Source organism: Tamandua tetradactyla, chromosome 3 (assembly GCF_023851605.1).
Source record: "Tamandua tetradactyla isolate mTamTet1 chromosome 3, mTamTet1.pri, whole genome shotgun sequence".
Taxonomy (NCBI): Eukaryota; Metazoa; Chordata; class Mammalia; order Pilosa; family Myrmecophagidae; genus Tamandua; species Tamandua tetradactyla.
This window is the reverse complement of record NC_135329.1, coordinates 109412392-109432808: the sequence shown is the minus strand read 5'-3', so window position 1 is coordinate 109432808 and position 20417 is coordinate 109412392. Positions and strand designations below refer to the sequence as shown.

Genomic DNA, 20417 nt, shown 5'->3' with positions numbered 1-20417 from the left:
TGCCTCTAGGTATCATTAAAAGTTGGTTGCACCCTTGAGTTCAAAGGAAAAGTTGTTTCCATATTTCTCATGAACTCATATACTTATTATAAAGGGTAGTTTAACTGCATCATATTAGTAACATTTTAGTGAATGATTTTTTGTTGGTAATATTTGGTCCAGGTTTCTTAGTATTTATTAAGTTTCTGGGGTTTTCTAGTGTTGTTCTATTTGTCTGTTGGATTTTTTCACTTTTGTTTTAGGTTTATTTTTGGAAAGGGATGCTTAATTCTATATATTGTGTTCTCAGGATTATATTTCACACTTCTAAAGTATTGGTTTTATCTGCTCATTCTTGTTTCCTCTACTTTCTGTAGGCAGAGTCACTATTCGGTCATTCCTGGATAAATGTGCTTCTTTCTAAAATCATCTGAACCTTCAATCTCCTGGGAGGAAGGCTTATAGTTCTTCTCACACCTGAGCCAGAATAGTTCTACCCAAAGTTTCTCTACCCAAAGAAATCTCTACTTCTGACTTCCTCAGTGCATTAGGCACTACCAGGACCAAATGAAAATCTGGAGCTGCATTATGGATTGTATTATCTCCATCAGAAAGATATGTTCAAGTCCTAATTTGGGCCCCCTCAAAGTGACCCCATTTGAAAATAAGAAATTTGAAAGTATTTTTGGTTAAGATGAGGCCAAACTAGACTAGGGTGGGCCCTTAATCATCCTCTAAATATGCTTGAAGTTCCTTTAAGCAGAGGAAATTTAGACATACTCAGTAGGAAACAAAAAGAGAAACCAAGAAGAATTCTTGATATTCTCACAGGCAGTGGGTACATCCAAAGCAATAGACCAAGCCTCCAGTCTTGAGGTTTGTTTATATGAAACTTAAGCCCACAAAGGATAGGCTGAGCCTAGTTAAAATTAGGCCTAAGAGTCACCCCCAAGAGAACCTCTTTTGTTACTCAGATGTGGCCTCTCTCTCTCTCTCTCTCTCTCTCTCTCTCTCTCTCTCTCTCTCTCTCTCTCTCTCTCTCTCTCGGCCGATACAGCACGCAAACTCACTGCCCTCCCCCTCTCTTCGTGGGACATGACTCCCAGGAGTGTGAACCTTCCTGGCAACATGGGATAGAAATCCTAGAATGAGCTGGAATTCAGCATGAAGGGATTGAAAAATCTTCTCGACCAAAAGGGGGAAGAGCAAAATGAGAAAAAATAAAGTATCAATGGCTGAGAGATTCCAAACAGAGTCAAGAGGTTAGCCTGGAGATTCTTATGCATTAAATAGATATCACCTGTTTAGTTAAGGTGTGATGGAGAGGTTGGAGGGAATTGCCTGAAAATGTGGAACTGTGCTCCGGTGGCCATATTTCTTGAAGATAACTGTATGATGATATAGCTTTCACACTGGAACTGTGTGATTGTGAAAGCCTTGTGTCTGATGCTCCTTTTGTCTACCTTATCGATGGACGAGTAAAACATATGGATTAAAAATAAATAAATAGTAGGGGGAACAAATATTAAAATAAATTTAGTAGATTGCAATGCTGGTGATAAGTGAAAGGGAGGGGTAAGGGGTATGGTACATATTAATTTTTTTCTGTTTTCTTTTTATTTCTTTTCCTGAATTGATGCAGATGTTCTAAGAAATGATCATGATGATGAATATACAACTGTGTGATGATAGTGTGAGTTATTGATTATATAACAAGAACAGAATGATCATATGATAAGAATGTTTGTGTCTGTTTGTGGTTATGTATCATAAATAAATTTTAAAAAATTAAATAAATGTGGTTATATATCAAAATAAATAAATTGAAAAAAAAGAGAGATCAAGAGCCAGTCATGCTATGGAGGCAGAGATTAAGTCATGCCACAGGCCACAAGCCAGGGATCATCAGGGATTGCTGGTCATCACCAGAATTTAACAGATTTCAGAGAAAGCATGACCCTGTTGACATCTTGATTTGAACTTCTGGCTTCCAGAACTGTGAGGCAAATTTCTGTGGAATTTCAGGGAAATAAATTCCCTTAGAAAATTGAGATAGGCAACTTGTTCAAAAAGTAGGAAAAAAAACGTACTGCTCAAAGTTCTAAAGCATAAAGCCTTCTCCTTTCTTCCATAGTCTTGCGGTGTGCTATGTTGCTTTTTATTTGCCGTTCAAATGTTGTTCCACCTAAAGTAAACTTAAAATTTTAAGTTATTAATGGAAATTTTATTGTTCATCTTTATATTGTACAGTGCCAGTTTTTAATGCAAATATAAGCATTTAACTTGTATGTGGAATTGCTGAAATTATGGCATTCATATTTTGTAACTCATCCATGAATACATATTTTATTCTTGCACAAAACTAATTCAAATAACTTAATTGCTTTTATTTCATTTCTTCCCATACATGTATTCTACTAACATTCTCTATCTTCAGCTTACTGATGAGTGTTTTAGTTTCTTAGCTGCTAAAACAGGGTTGGCTGAAACAGCGGGAATTTGTTGGCTCATGGTTTTGAGGCTAGGAGAGCTCCAAAATCGAGGCATCTTCAAGGCAATGAATTCTCCCTGAAGATTATGATGTTTTGGGGCTGGCTGCTCACAGTCCTTGGTTCTTGTCTTTTCAGCCACATGGCAATGCACTGGCCGACTCTCCTGGCTTCCCTCTCCATCTAACTTTCACTCTGCCTGTGATGGACTCCAGTAATCCAAATAAAAGCCTAACCTGATTCAGTTGTAGAATCAGAGAGAACAAGTAACATCTTCGAGAGATTTTATTTACAATGGATCCACACTTACAAGAACGCAGGCCAAGATAAAAAATATGTCCAAATCAGGGTAGATAATTCGGTTCACCAGGATAAATAAAGAAGAATTAAAAGACAAAGGAACTATTAGTTTCCCTATCTTTCTCTTTCCTTCTGTCATCATTTTCAGTATAAAGATAATGATAATTTGAGTATGAAAGGATATGATAGCATTCCTTGTTTGTTCATATTTAGAACACTACTGCCCTCTTTCTGCACTTGAAACAAGTTCTGGTTCAAAAGAAAGTGAGGTCTTTCAAGGCTGTCAGCAACTTTGCTTACACAGTTGTAAAGGTAATATTCAAGTTATATTCTTGAGTCTTGCTGATCTGCCACACATCATGTGTTCACTGGAATCCTATGCTCACTAGGCATCAGGCCCAATATATGCAAATGGGGTGGGAAGGAGCTGGGTGGAAGTGTATATTGTGTTCATCTCCTCTGCTCATGTACATGCTCCATTGTCATGCTTCACTTACAAAACACAAGTTCAAAGAAAAATTATTTAAAAATTCAAAGTAGTGACAGCAAAGCATTAAACCAAGTAGAGGCCACTTCTGAGCATGAGACTGCATGTGACTACACCAGACATACACCCTGGAAGTCAGCCCTGACAGCATCTATCTGACCCCAGTGAAAACTTTTGGTTATGGCTTCTGCATCTGTGGTTATTCTGAACACAACATTATACTGTTTAGTTTTGCTCTTAAAGCACTCTTTTGCAAGTCATTCTATTGGTTTTCCAGGGATGCTATGACAAATACCACAGACCAGTTGGCTTAAACAACAGCAATTTGTTATCTCACAGTTTTTGGAGGCTGAAGTCCAAAATCAAGATATCAGCAGGCACTGCATTCTCTATAGTCTGCAGTGTTCTCGGGGTGGTGTGTTGGCAATCAATCTCTGCCGCTATCACATCACCATCTTTCTCCTTTGACCTTCTATGGCTTATTCTTTCACTGTATCCAATTTTCTCTCTCTCATGAGGTCTCCAGTCACAATGGATTGAACCCATCCCTGTTAAATTTGGTCTTAACATCTTAAAATCCTATTTACAAATGAGTTCATATGTACCAGACTGGGGGTTAGGACTTGAAAGTATCTTTGTGAGGGATTCAATCTATTATAGTCACCTTTAATCCAATGACAACTTTGAGAAACCAGGAAAAGCTCTCATCTTTTCCAGGTAGACTGAGCCCCATGTTAGGGAAAATGGCTAACTGACTCCCCATTGAACACTGTGGTTGTGGGCTCTTTTTAATTTTTTTTTTAAAAAGCAGCAAAAAACATTCACTACTTCATACCACACATAGTTTCTGTGGATCAAGTTGGAGGATCCTCTTCCAAGCTGTTTCACTCATATGGCTGGCAAGTTAGTGCTGCTGTTGACAGGAGACCTCAGTTCCTTGCCATATGAAAGTCCACAGAGAACTACTCGAATGTGCTTATGACATGGCAGATAACTTCCTCCTAAAGGAAGTTTGAATTTGTGAACCCCAGAAAAGCCATGTCCTTTAATCCTCACTCAATATTGCTGGGAGGGAGCTTTTTTTATTATCTCCGCAGAGATGTGACTTACCCAATTGTGGGGATTAACCTTTGATTAGAGGGAGATGTGACTAGTCGAGGTGGGTCTTGATTCGTTTACTGGAGTCCTTTAAAAGAGGGAAGATTTTGGAGAAAGCTTGCGAATGATGAGAGAGCCATGGGAACCAGGAGAGCCCAGGCAGCCAGAGACCTTCGGAGATGAAGAAGGAAAATGTCCACAGGGGAGCTTCATGAAACATGAAGTCTGAGAGAAGGTTAGCCGACTTAGACATGCTCGCTATGTGCCTTTCCGATTGAGAGAGAAACCCTTTACTTCATTGGCCTTTCTTGATGCAGGTGACCTCTTGATGCCTTAATTTGGACATTTTTATATACTTGCTTTAATTGGGACATTTTCACGCCCTTAGAACTGTAAACTAGTAACTTAATAAATTTGCCCTTTTAAAAGCTATTCTATTTCTGGTATATTGCATTCTGGCAGCTAGCAAACTAGAACAGCAAGTAATCTAAGACTACAAGGCAGAAATGACAATATGCTTTATGACTTAAGCTCAGAAATACTTCTGCAATACACTGTTGATTGTGTAGGTCAGTCTTATTCATTGTGTTTTTTACTGTTTATTTTTAAATACTTTCAAACTTAGAAGACAGTTATGCAATATTACAAACCCCATACAGAGAACTCCAACATATCCCTATTCTACCCTCAAAATATCTGGATACACAAATTTTAACCTTTTGTGACATTTGCCTTATCTAATCTAATCTACTCTAATCTATCTATCTATTATACATCAATCAATTTTCTGAACATTTGTGTGTAAGTTGTATACATTATGTATCATGTTCCTTGAACACTGCCATGTATATCTCCTAAGAACAAGGATATTCACTTATGTAACTCTCTTAAGTGCAGTTATAAAGTTCAAGAAATTTAATATTGATATAAGCTTACAGTCTATATTCCAATATTTTCATATGTCCCCATAATATCTCATTGAGTCTTTTCCACTCCATTGCTAGATCCTGTCCAAGATCGTATGTTGACTTTAACTGTTTTTATCACTTTGGTTGCTCTTTCTTTTTTTTTTTTTTCAATTGTGGGTTCATATATACAACCAAAATTTTCCCATCTCAACCACCTCCAAGCATACCATTGCATGAGATTAATCACATCCACAAAGAGGAAGAAGAGAATGAAGAGGATGAGGAAGAGGAGGAGGAGGAAGAAGAGAACAAGAAAAAGAAAACACCTACCCATTTTCACAGGTTGATCTGTATAAATGTTCTCCTTTAGAGCTTATCTATACAATGAGTTTAAAGAGTAGCTCCAAGTCAAAATGTGCAGGTCCCCTGATCTTTTTTGTACATGTATCTTGGGGTAGGCATACATGTGACCCTAGGAATTTCTGCGTTTACACAATTTAAATGACCTCCTTTCCCTAGGAATCTGTTTCCTCATGGTCCTGGGCACAGAACTCTGTGTCCTATAACCAGGAATTCTTCACCCCAGGCAGCACAGCATTTGATTGCTCTCCCACAATGTTTACAGAACAGTTTTGTGAGCTGCTTTCTATGTGTAGGGCAAGTTTTGGGATGGCAGACACCTTAGGCCACCACCAAAGCGATTGTGGCGGATATACATGCTCTCAGTATATGCATGAGGGTTACTCTGCTCCCTCCAGGACCAGGACCAGGGATCTGCAGTAGGCATGCAAGCTGGCTCTGCACTGAGCTGGTCAGGGACTGTGTAGCAGCAAACCAGGGGATCATGAAATCCTACTGCTTTAAGTAGCTTTTCTTGATTTCAGCATTCACTCAATTGCTACAATCCTTTAACTGCTTTCTGGAACTTTGTGGAAGATGTTTCTGCCAGTTCTTTCTGGTTCTTCAAAGCTTCTATTGGGGAGGAGGGGGTATATGGCATGGGATGGATCCTGGAAGCATCTCTCTCTGCTATCTTGAACAGGGTGGGGCGCTGTGGTCTTTTTTGAAGGCTATAACTTACACACTCATACACATCACCCTTACTATTTTGTTGCTACTATTCATACTTGCTACAGCCACTATTAGCATAGGGGCCTACTTTTATTGCTGTGGCCCAGCCTCCAATATCCTGAGTCTTCTTTTCTCTTCTCTTCCACTTCTGATTTCCTGACGACTGCTGCCCTGACTCCTATAAGATATTTCCTGTCATTGTCCCTGGTCTTTGTGAACAATTAAAGATGTTCTTTCCTTCTAGAATATGAGTTCCTTGAAGGACGGACCTATAGCTAATGAATCTTTTTATTTGAATCTTCTAAATAAATTCCCAGTACACACGTTTGTAAATATGTGTGAGTGAACACTATAATGAAAACATTTTTTTTTTTCTTGTGGAAATACAATACAGAGAAACTGATTCAAATAATCTCGGTTGTAACTCCTGGTCTGCCAAGAGTGGACCACGTTAACGCAAGTCACTTTCTCTCTACATTTTGCTGGCTCTAAAATAGGAATCAATAGCAGTAGTGTATAACTTATGTATTTGCTGTGAGAATTGGGTGTGTTTTAAAAAATGCAAATGCAAGAAATTTTGTAAAATGGCCAAAGGAATACCAGCAACCTCAGCCTGGAGTCTCTGACCCATTATATTAGAAATAACAGGCACAGAATCTAACATATTTCAGTGTGCAATATGTGTTGGCTCATGTCCCTCATATCTTGTCCACAATGTATTTATAGAGGAATGCGTTGAATTTGTAATTATTACTATATGTCTAAAAAGCTCTGCCAAAATGGGCATGTTTTACATAATGGATTTTCAACTAGAAACCTTTACAAGGTGCTTCCCTAATCTAAATTAATGCAGTCAAGCAGCATTAAGTTTCAAAAATTTTGAATGATTGTCTGGTATACCTGTAGATAAACAAATTGTATTTTTTGGCTTAGCATGTTTCTTTTGGAGAGAAAAAATACTTTATAGCTGTGGGTTTACTCTGTAGCTGGCAGAACTAGTGAAGCAACATCATGCTCAATGAAATGCTGCTGCTCAAACAAATGTATTTCAAAATGAAAGTAAGTGGAGAAATTACTGCTTCTTAGATTAGAACCTATTATCAATAAGCAGAGAGTTTCAACTACTCTAGCTAATGTGATTTCTTTGCCATTAAAGATAATTTATTGTTCCATTGTATGAATAGTTGTCAAAGCTTTGTACAATGAGTCAGATAATTCTCCACACAATATTTAGTACCTCTGTAAAAAATGGGATTTGAAATGTATTGAATAAGGGACTACTTTTTGACATTTCCTCTTAGATAAAATGCTTGCTGCTTGGCCATTTGATACAGATACAATCAGATAACATCTGCATGTGGCAGAGTGCCCAGTAGTTATTTACATTGTGGCTGCCATCTTGTCGATTAATCAGGAAGGATCTACATGAATTCATATATCTGATACGACTAAATTGATCAAGCCACCATTAATATTATGTCAAAACAGAGCTAACAAATCAAAGTATGTAATTCTGGGTTTGGCTACACACAGGCTTTTCTATCAATAAGAAAGATCAGTGGGATGTGTTTGCATGTCTATGGGGAGGTTTGGAAGGGGTGAGTCTGGGGTGAGGGACTCACATAAATGCAAGTACAGCAGAGCAGAGAATAGCATCACTGTAGGGTACCCTTGGAAAGAATGGTTCAGGCAGAGGGGAAGTTAGGGCCAAGGAGATCAAGAAATGACTTACAGATTATTCTCCCAGAAGGCTGGCTAAGAATTAAGTGTAGACGATGCAGAGATCCTAGCAAGCAGGGTCTGTCACACTGTTGAATTTCTGGGCCACCACAAGGGCTAACAAGAGTAAGGCAAACCACAGTACTATAAGATAGATACATGGCAGGATGCCAGGGTACAAGTCCATGAATAGGATAAAAATATTTGGGAGCCAATTAGCAAACCTAGGAGCAGAACTGGGGATTCATACATCTTCAGGTAGAAAATCAAAATATAAAATTCAAAGCAGAACATGAGGAAGAGAATTGAGTAATCAACAAGGACTTCTTAAACAGGCCATGATCAGTTAAAGGATTTACCCAAGGGCCTGGGATCAGGTGAATGCATCTGGATATATGATTTAGAGAAATATAAGAAACCGGGCAAAATATGAACAATGCTGAAGATAGTTATCAGAGGCATGCTGTTTAATGTTTAGCATCCAGCTTTCCAGGGAAGAATAAAAAGTCTGATTTTGTGGCATTTTCTGTCTTCCATGGTTTAAATGCTTGATTTCAAGCTGCCAATGTGATGCCAACTGTCCTGCAAAATTTCTAAAAATTTAATAACCAACTCTTGTGAGTCTGGAAGAACTGGTTCTAGTATATTCCTGTGACCATGGATGGGTCCTTATCAAACTGTATTTATCAAACAACATATTTAATTTATTTTGTTAATAAAATTATCAGTTATTTTGAATCAATATTTGTTTTGAATTTTTATTTTCTTGTTCAGAAAATATTTAATGGGTACCTTGTATGTATCAGAGATGTGCTAGGTCTAGCTCAAACAGTCCTGAGTCTAAGAGAGCATTTTTTCTGGAAGGTCATGGATTGTATTGTATACAAGGCATAAACAATTCTGAATTATCACGAATTCTGGATTGCTAGTAATTAAATCAGAGGATACTTCTATTTAGTCTATTTTTTTTTCATCCAACAAGAAGCCATAACTTTATTAATGATAGAAACAGTACAAGTTTCAGACCAAGCTGCAGGCTACTCTTCTGAAACAACCCTCTCCCAAAACAAAATCCTCATTTTCAGATGTTGCATTGTTAATTCCATAACAGCATTTACAATATAATTTCTGTTGCTCTTCAGTGTTTGGCCTGCCTTTGCTCTTGACACATTTGCTTGTGACATGACTAGTTCTGTGTCCTTAACATCCACATCTGTTTCATCAACCTCTTCCTTTTCACTCTCTTCTTGTACAGTTGGAGCCTTTGTGTTTTCTCGAATGTTCAAGACACCTTCACCTTGTACTGTGGATTTCTGAACAGCTGCTGGTTGTGCTTGTTGAGATCAAGCCTCGATCTTAGTTTCCCCACAAACCATGTAGGTGTCCAGAGCTGGGCTCTTGTAGATATCTGCCTTTGTGATGACAAAGAGGATATGCTTGGATTTCCAGATAGTGACTCTAGTAACTCCTGTAACCTATCCCAGACCCAGTTTGCACATATCCTTGCATTTCTTCTTTTCACTGAGACTTTATTTTGCTTTATTGACTGGCTCTTCATCAGTTTCAGCTGCTGCTGCCAGCTGAACCTGTTGTGTAGTTGCTTGTGTACAATCCTGTTCCTCCCGCTCTGGTGCTGATTCATCACTGTCAGATTCTGTTCCAGACCCCGTCTCAGCATGGGGCTGTGGCAGTATCTGCTCTGTAACAGTGACGGTTTCTGTGGCTTCACTGGGCATTTCGTGTGATGAACATGGAACCAAGGGACAGTGGTTAACCTGATTAAAGAGATCAAATATTGTCACAAATTCTTTGCTACTCTTTTCTGAAGAAGTGGAGCCTAATTCTCCTTATCTTCTATCTGGGCTGGGTTTGGTGACTTGCTCAAACAAAAGATAGTGAGAGAAGTGAGGTGTAGGTCATCATCTAGGTCACAGTCAAAATCTTCTGCAAGACCTCTTGGAAAATTTGTTTTTGGAGCCCTTGGTCAAGGTAACAGACGCAGCGATCCAAGGTCACCATGACTTATGGAAACTCAAGACACTGTTGCTCCTAAATGTTCCAGTTTCTAGCCTTTTGAGTCACACCAACTGAGGCCATAAACCTTATAGGGCAGAAGAGGAGCAGTCCCCATTGTGTCTTCTTCTGACCCTCACAATTATAAGATAAAAATAATAGTAATAATAATAGTAATAATAAACTTTTGTTTAAGCCATTAAGTTATGGTTTCTCACTCTAGATACCTGAAATTCCTTTCGTATCCATGTTCAAAGTTATCTCCTATTTTCTGCATATGTATATAGATGCCTTTATATACATATGATTAAAAAAATGAACAAGAATAGATTTATACTGAAATACTTTAAATTATTAAAATGCCATTGATGAAAGTTGACTTAAAAGAGTCATAATGTTACTGCTTCAAAAAAATATTATGAGTTTATAATTCCTGCAAATAGTTTCTCCTAAAAAAAAAAAAAGAAAAAAAAACACACTCAATACTTTTAGGAAATCAGGTGTAGAGATTATTATTTGACTGTCACTGAGATTCATTGAGTGAACAGAGAGCCCAAACAAAGCTCTTGTTATGAAGATCACAGAACAGGGTGGCACACAGAGATATGGGGACCCCAAATTTCCCTGATCCATACTAGTAGAGTTTCTGGAATGGATCAGGTTCTTAGATACTTTTCCTCTGTGTGTAAGGGAAATCATGATTTCAACCAGGGAACCCAGGTATCCCTGGTTGTTCAGAACTATGAAATGACTTCTTATGGGCAAGCTATCCCAAGACAATGCAATGCATTATTTTCTTAATTCCACCTTAGTTAATGTCTACAATCTTTGCATAAGCCTATAGTTCACATAAGGGTAGAATTTGACTATATTATAAGAGTCCAAACAAATAAAGCATGGCCACTATCAAGATTTTAATACACATACTCTCCTAATTCCTTTCCTGATAAAAGAAGGAACCAAACGTGAGGACAATATTAATCAATTAAACGTATTTGACTTGGATGTATAACTTGAGAGATATCATATTATTGAAAAGTATTTCATTTCTACCTGCGGTTATCACTTAGGGTTATACTTTTTCCCAACCCAGCTTATATATAATGTTTAAAATTAGTCATATTTACAAATGTATAGTTTTATACTAAAACAGCAAAAAGTTATCTAAGCGCATTCATTCTGAACTATCTGCTAGAAAGATAAGATTTTTTAAATAACATCAGTGATCATTACTATAATTAATTATCAAAATAGAAAAGCATTTTTTTATTGTCTATCTGTAATGACATGGCAGGTTTTATGCATTTAAAACTCTGACCATTTAGATATTTTAGAAGCTAGATGTATTTAAGTGTGTGTGTATGTGTGTGTGTGTGGTGTTTGTGTGTGTATGTGTATATGTGTGTGTATGTGTGCTTAATATTAGCAAAGAAAAACAGGACATTGAATAATTTTGCAAGCTTTGAAAGAAAAATATGAATTACATATTGCTTTTCTTTTGTGTAGAAGAATTCCAGTATGAGTATGACTTATAGATCATTAAGTTAAAGCAAAAGTTTTGTTCTGAGTGAAGAATTCTTTTCCATCCGCATTCCTTCCACACCAATATCTGGGAAGTACTTAAATGTTATCCCACTTATGAAGCAAATCAGTGCAGAACAAATTCAGACAACTCAGTGGAAGAGCCCTCCGAGCTAACATTTTTATGCTAGGTGGACCAACGATGTACATAATTGATCGACATTTAATTATCAATCTGATTTTGGCTGAATGTAACCATAGTCAGATGCTGTTTTCTTTCCTCCCAGAAAGTTAATAAAAAATTATTGATTCAAACCAAATGACAAAATCAAAATATTAAGTATTATAGCTTTTGTTTTCAGGTGCTCTTCTACCTGTGTTTATACTTTATCTTTTCAATGAAACATTTTACTGTCCACCATGGCATTCAGAGTTACCTTTTCCCCTAATTTTTAAGAGTATCACATTACTGCCTCATAGTTCTTTTCCTTGTATTAATTCACTAGTTTATTCTAAACACTTACATTTTTAGAGGCACAAATATAATTGTGGCTTTCCTCATTTACAATATAGCAAACTCCTGAGTATGGGATGAAAGAAATTCCACTACCTGGCTGTGTTTCCTAACTCACCTCCAACACTTCCCCCAAGATACTCTACTAAAGACACAAAGGATGTACCCCTGTACACAAATTACCTAACATTTTGTGTCCAGTTTCTTCTGAAAAATGTTTCATCTGAAAAATGATCACAATTTATCTCACAGGGTTGTTATGAGCAGTCAATACATATGAAACAACCGTAACAGTCACTTCTCAAAATAAGTTGGTATGCCTTATGCCCAGCATGTATTGTGTTCCTTTAACATATTCACATCTTCTCTGTTTAAAGAAGACCTTACCTAAATGTCACCCCCTAGGGAAAGTTTTTCTTCATTGGCTATTGAGAAGGTTTTACTGCATCGTTAAGTTTACTACTCAGAATTTTCACAGAAGTGGTAATAGAAAATGAAAGCTGGGGTGGTAGGGGGTGGTGGTGAGAGTGTTGGGAGAAAGGAACTTCGGTCTTACCATTTAATAATTAGAATGTGAAATAGTAGCATCGCATTTATATTAGCCAGCTAATTTTACTTTAGAAAACTCAGCTTAGTAAAAACACGTTAAGCTTTAAATGTTCTTCAGAAGCCCCACGCAGAATGAATATCTCCTTTGTACTCCACATCCATTCATCTTTTTTCCTCTTCTGGGTATTCAGAGTCAGAAATTCCACGGTATTCTTGGTACCCCTAATGTGGGGCCTGTTACTTGGTAAGCAAGCAATAAATCACTGCTACATAAATCAGGATTTCTTTACTTGGGTCTCTAGATGATATCTGTATATCATAAACTGCTCATAAATTTGCGTATATTTGTATCTGTGCACTTTCCCACAAGAAGACATTATCATTTTTATCAGATTTTCTTATTGTTGATGAAAAAATAAACTTTCCTTTTAACCTCTTCTCTCCTTCTCCATAGCATCTGAGTTGTACATAGTCTTCCATTTTTCAAATTCTTGAAGCATTTCATTCGTGATTTTATTATAATTTTATTGTATTAGGGTTGCTCCGTCATCTTATCTTACCCAGGGCACACTAAGTCCTCAGAGAGCAGTTACCATGTCTTCCTGCCCCTTGGAGCTGAACACTCAGGACTTACTAGAAAGCCTGGTACACAGGCTGTACTCAATACATGGTACACAGGCTGTACTCAATACATGGTACACAGGCTGTACTCAATACATGGTACACAGGCTGTACTCAATACATGGTGCACCGGCTGTACTCAATACATGGTACACAGGCTGTACTCAATACATGGTGCACAGGCTGTACTCAATACATGGTGCACAGGCTGTACTCAATACATGGTGCACAGGCTGTACTCAATACATGGTGCACAGGCTGTACTCAATACATGGTGCACAGGCTGTACTCAATACATGGTGCACAGGCTGTACTCAATACATGGTGCACAGGCTGTACTCAATACATGGTGCACAGGCTGTACTCAATACATGGTGCACAGGCTGTACTCAATACATGGTGCACAGGCTGTACTCAATACATGGTGCACAGGCTGTACTCAATACATGGTGCACAGGCTGTACTCAATACATGGTGCACAGGCTGTACTCAATACATGGTGCACAGGCTGTACTCAATACATGGTGCACAGGCTGTACTCAATACATTTGTCAAATTGATTTAAAACTGCAAGTTGTACTGCACTCTAATTGTCAGCCATTAAAAACCAAAATGTATATGAGTAAAGATGCTTCGGTCGGGTAGATGTACATTCTGAGAACTTCCATTGGTTTCAACCACAGTGATGGTGGGATTGGAGACGATGTTCACATATAGCTTGAAGCATTTCTGAAAAGGGCATGTTCCAGTGGCATGTTCCATCAAATATTATAAATTTGGGAAGATAAGTTATGTAAGGAAATTACATGAGAGCAACCAACTGGAATCAAGTTGAAAATAACGGCTAAGCAATAAAGTGTCTCCTTTTTGTAGATTTGGGCCAAATATTTAGTGAGACTTTGTTACAGTGGAGACACTAACCCAAATGCTGATATGAGCAAATTTTTTTTGACTTTAGTAAAACCTCAGCAAGATGGAAACACTAGTCTTCAGGGTGTCTCTGTGGCTCCACAATCCATTCTTGCTAATGTTTTTGACCTTTTAGTTGCAGATTGGTATAACTTCCCCGCCCCCAGCAAACTACCATCGTGCTTTAAATAAGGATATTATTAAAAAATCTTAATTTTCATTTTGGCCTAATTTTCATCTATACACTGAGTATGACGTTTTCAAGGAAGAGGCAGTGATGGGGTGGGGGATGTAACAGCACTTATGATAGAGGTCTGAGCTGATTTTGTGAAAGTTTAGAGCCACGTTTAGATCCACCAGCCCTAGATTTCAATTTTAATTCAAGCATTCTGTCTCGGTGACCTTTTCCCTTTTATTGCTGAAAGACAGAGTTCAGTTTGACACTTTTGTTCTTCAAAAATCTACCTGCTTCCTTGACTTTTAAATAAAAATGGATAGAGTCTAAAAGAGTCTGTCATAAGACAGGTTTTTTTTTTTCCTATAGAGACTTTCAATTTGCTTTATAGGAACCGGCATTATTTAACCTAAGGCTAGAAATTCATAGGAGCAGTCTTTAAAGGAGTCAGATAGTTAATGGAGAAAAAGCAGGGGAACTCCACCTTGCCAATGATTAAGTGTTAAGATTGTTGAAACATTTGAAAGTATGTTTTTTTTAATTTCATGCTATTTTGTTGGTAACTTCCCAACCTTCAAAACCCATTCAGTATCAGTTTGTTAAGCAAATGGGCTGATAAAAAATGATGTTAATTTTAATTAACATTTATATTAATGTGCATAAGGGATGAGGGTAGATGGAAAATTTCATGCAATTCAATAATAGTTAAAACATATATATTAAACTCATTTTTTCCAGGTATTAGAATATTCCAGCAATCCATTGATATACTCCGTTAGTTCTAAGTTGGGCCAGTTGAAAAATGTGGGCCCTTCCATGTAACTACTGTTGAAATACTTAGATAAAACCTATAACCTAATGATAGCAGTTAAATATACTATATTTTGGGTCTTTATATTATGTTTTTAAGTGCTTCTGTACAAAATGCCATCAAATTACAAATAAATCATAATTTCAAAAGTTTTTACAACAATATTAACACTTATTTATTGAGCACAAAAGTGTGCCAGGACAGTGGTTATCAACAAAGTATAAACAGGGTCGAAATTGCAGCTGCCTTCAAGGAAAAGATAAAACAATGGCCACATGTCTTTAATTCCAGCTAATCTTGCTGAGAATGGAAAAAAATATAGTCACCCAGAAATTTGTTCTTCTAAACCAATTAAATTCCCGATGGACTTAGTTTAGCTTAGTTTCAATTGGGGGAAGAACAATTAGCCAAAACTGTTTTATTCAATGGAAACTATTTTCCTTTTTAGCTCCAAAAAAAAAAAAAACTGGCAAGAATTTTCCCTTCAATAATGAGACTAATATTCAGTATACATGTTTTCTTCCCTGTCTTCCTTCTCTCTCTCCCTTTCCTTTTCCTATCTTTATTTGGCAAATATTCAATCAGCACCAGTTCTGTCTCAGGGACTATGATAGACCCCTACTCTTTGATGTAGGGCATCTGGCCTTATGGTGTTTGTTATCTATTTGGGAAGGAATGGGGGCATCTCTTTGAAAATAAAAGGTGCTTGCTTGGTTAAAATGATTATTTCTATTAAATCTCAGTAAAAGGATTTGACATAGAACAATAAGAAAGTGATAAACAGTAAATTAGCAATTGGAAAAGACATGCCTATTTTCTAACCTGTCATGAAAGATGTGAACTAGTCTCTCCAGGCCTATTTCCTTTCAGGAATTTGCTGAAGCTTTATCCTTGCCCCCCCCCCCCCCCCGTGATGCACAAAGCCCCTAATAACTCGGAATATCCTTCTTCCCTTTAGCAATTTAACTACAGCCTATTGAGAGATTCCGTTCCACTATTGTATCCTTCCCCAAAGCCTACAGCAAACATTTCTGAGACAAGAAACTCTTTGAGTAGATGATGTTTTGTAGACCTGTGGAGACTCTTTGCTCTCCTAGTGGGGAATCAGGCGTTTAGCAGTTGATGACTTTGTACAGGTGGTTGGTTATTTTCCTTGCTCTCTGGCTCAGAAAGCACTGACAGTTGCCTCATCAGCTCTTGCTTTACAATTTCTTTCCCTGGCCCCAACCCTCACCCCAATGTGCATATTCTATTATAGGCTGTTCTAGTTTGCCAGCTGCTGGAATGCAGTGTACCAGAAACAGAATAGCTTTTTAAAAGGGGAATTTAATAAGTTGCTAGTTTACAATTCTAAACTGAGAAAATGTACCAATTAGAACAAGTCTATAGAAATCTCCAATCAAGGCATCCAGGGAAAGATACCTTGGTTCAAAAAGGCAATGTCCTCAAAAAACTGAATATAGAATTGCCATATGACCCAGCAATACCATTGCTAGGTATCTACTCAAAGGACTTAAGGGCAAAGACACAAACAGACATTTGCACACCAATGTTTATAGCAGCATTATTTACAATTGCAAAGAGATGGAAACAGCCAAAATGTCCATCAACAGAAGAATGGCTAAACAAACTGTGGTATATACATACGATGGAATATTATGCAGCTTTAAGACAGAATAAACTTATGAAGCATGTAATAACATGGATGGACCTAGAGAACATTATGCTGAGTGAGACTAGCCAAAAACTAAAGGACAAATACTGTATGGTCCCACTGATGTGAACCGACATTCGAGAATAAACTTGGAATATGTCATTGGTAACAGAGACCAGCAGGAGTTAGAAACAGGGTAAGATAATGGGTAATTGGAGCTGAAGGGATACAGACTGTGCAACAGGACTAGATACAAAAACTCAAAAATGGACAGCACAATAATACCTAATTGTAAAGTAATCGTGTTAAAACACTGAATGAAGCTGCATCTGAGCTATAGGTTTTTTTTGTTTGTTTGTCTGTTTGTTTGTTTGTGTCTTTTTTTTTACTATTATTATTATTTTTATTTTTTTCTCTATATTAACATTCTATATGTTTTTCCAGTTGTTTTGCTAGTTCTTTTCCTAAATCGATGCAAATGTACTAAGAAATGATGATCATACATCTATATGATGATGTTAAGAATTACTGATTGCATATGTAGAATGGAATGATTTCTGAATGTTGTGTTAATTTCTTTTTTTTCTTTAATTAATAATAAAAAAAGGCAATGAATTTCAGGGTTTCTCTCTCAAGTGAGAAGGCACATGATGAACACAGTCAGGGCTTCTCTCTCATCTGGAGGGGCACATGGTGAACACGGTGTCATCTGCTACCTTTCTCTCCTGGCTTCCGGTTTCACGAAGCCCCCCGGGAGGCGTTTTTCTTCTTTATCTCCAAAAGTCACTACCTCGTGGACTGTCCACTTTGTGGGGCTGCAGCATTCTCTGTTCTCTATGAATCTCTTTCATTCTCCAAAATGTTTCCTCTATTATATGATCCAGAAATTTACCAAGATCTGCCCAAATGGGTGGAGACATGTTGTCACCCAATCCAGCTTAACAGCCACTCTTGATTAAATCACCTCTCCAGGGAGATGATCTGATTACAGTTTCAAACATACAGTATTGAATAGGGATTATTCTGCTTTTATGAAATGGGATTTAGATTAAAACATGGCTTTTCTAGGGGACATACATCCTTTCAAACAAACACATAGGCCTTAAGTTTTTTTTTTTTTTCAGATCTTACCAATTAAAGAATGTTAAGTTCATTTAAGATATATATAGAGTGAGAAAAAGGACTGAAACACACTGTTTGCAATATCACCAAAGATGAGTATGATCTTGTTTTTTTGTAATCTTGAATGCCTTGAGAACATTTTCATAAATCCATTCTCAGTGATAATGGAGATTGTTCTGGATTTAATAGGATCTTTTAAATGTAAAATGTTAAAGAATGGCCTCAAAGAAAGTTTTACTCATGCACAGAAAGTACTGTTTTTATATAGTCATTAGATATTCCAGGTGGTTTCTGGAAGAAGAAACTGAAAATATCACCTTCTCTGATGTATTTTCCTTTTTTATTTTTTTTTTTTTTTTGAGCATTTGATCACTCTCTTTCTGAAGTATGGGGAAGAAAAAATCTGAGGGGTTTTTAAAAGGATGAAAAAAATTGACATCAGCTCTCTTTCTCCCCTCAAGTTGCAAGCCTTTTAATAATCTTGTTTTAAAGTAGATGCACATTTATTCTGTTAACAAAAAGCATGATATGCTTTGATACTATGTCCTTCCTGCAGCTATCCACTTCCTTAAGGAGAAGGGAAAACAAGGTTTTAGGACTTAAAAGATGTGGATGTAGTACGTTGGATTATTATAATGCCTTTATCTTTCCCCTTTCTTCTGCCAACACTGAGTACAAAGAAATTTTTTTAGAAGTTTAGGAGGAAAATGACATTTCCCTTGTGTTGTCCTTGAGCTAACAGCTGCAGACTTCAGATTTTCAAGATAACTCATATAGCAGCACATGTGAGGAAAACGGGTCCTGCCCTCACTTAAAAGTTCAAAGGCTTTGATAGAAAAATGTGCCCATATCAAGTGGCTTCTGAAGTAGCTGAACCTGCACTGAGCTAACAAGGTTAAAGGTGGGCAAATATTAGGCGCTTAGGGTGAAAAGACTCAATAAAAGCCATCCAATAAAAGTTGGCCAAAAGAGACACGATCTAGATAAGGTCAACGTACAAAAGAGTTGATCAGCAGGAAACACACACACACACACACACACGGAGCAGTGACAAATCAAAGTAGACAGGGAAAGCTGAACTAGATGTCTGCTGATTTTTCTCTTTATTTCAAGGAGTTATAAATGTAGATATATAAAACAAAATATAAATATTTTTGAAAGCCAAATAACAATTACCTACATGCTTTCTATTTGTATGTGATTCAGGAATGTTTTGCTGTGGAAGAAATCATCACAGACACCCAGAGACTTACCCCAGGTAAGTGAGGCTGCCTCAAGATTAGTTACCTTTTACTACTTCAGCCATTTAACTCCTGAAAACATAAAAGTGATTTGACCCTGTCATCTAAAAATGTATTTTCAGAATAATAGAGAATTGTCCATTTCTTCACAGTCCTGCAGGGAACGCTACTTACTACACCAAGTTGCTGTGAATTATAATAAAATGAACATATTTTTAATCCTCCTCATAGATTAGAAACTGAGCTATCAAGAAGATTAAGGGAATCCCAATTGTTCTTCAAATAGCCTCCATAGCGATTTCTGTAAAAATACAAATCTTATCACATTCTTATTAATAGTACCTTCATTCATCAGTTTTATTGCCGTATTAAGGGAAATGATGAATACGAAAGATCCAGTACAAAGTCTTGCACAAGGCAGTGTCAATAAGTGTTGATCTTTCTCTCTCTCTTCATCTTGTTTTAAATGACAGTATGCAGGCTGGATTAAGTGAAATCCTACTCCCCACAATACCCAGAAATGCTGCCCAATATATAACAAATGCCTTTATATGCACATCAGAGCCCTTGGGGAAAAAAAAGGAAAACACCATAGAGTAGAAAAAAACAGAATGATAAATGTGAAATGGTATTGGGGTGCAGTGAGGATTTAATTTGGGGGTAGGGGGAGTAGGAATTGGTGTTTATGGTTACTCAGGGACAGGATATATCTTGTAAAACTATAAAATATGTTACCAGGATATAGAATGAGGCTAAAGAATAGGGAATGGTTGCTTAGTAAGTGCAGAATGCTTAACTAGGTTGAAAAACATCTGGAAATGAACAGAAGTGATGGTAGCATTTTATTGTGAGAATAATTGACAGTGCTGAATGGCATGTGAATGTGGTGGAAAGAGGAAGTTGAGTAATATGTGTCACCAGAAGGAAAGGTAGAGGTTACAGCATGAGAATTTATTACACAGTGAATCTTGTGGTGGACAATGCCTTTGACTAGCTATAACAAGTATGAAAGTGTTCTTTCATGAACTAGACCAAATGCATAACACCATTAGAAGGAATTAATAATAGAGGTGTTAAAGGTAAAAAAATGTACTGATAGCAAACTATGGACTATAGTTAACAGTAATATTTTAATACTCTTTCTTCAACATTAACAAATATACTGCATCAATACTAAAAGTCAGTGATTTGGGGGTATAAGGGAGGTGTTGGGCTTTCTTTTTTATTTTTATTTCT

The 20417-nt window shown here is 37.1% G+C and overlaps 1 pseudogene; it reads right to left on the bottom strand.

Annotated features, from left to right (window-relative positions):
- Positions 1-9074: 9074 nt before the first annotated feature.
- Positions 9075-9787, bottom strand: LOC143676292 (nascent polypeptide-associated complex subunit alpha pseudogene; annotated as a pseudogene).
- Positions 9788-20417: the final 10630 nt, after the last annotated feature.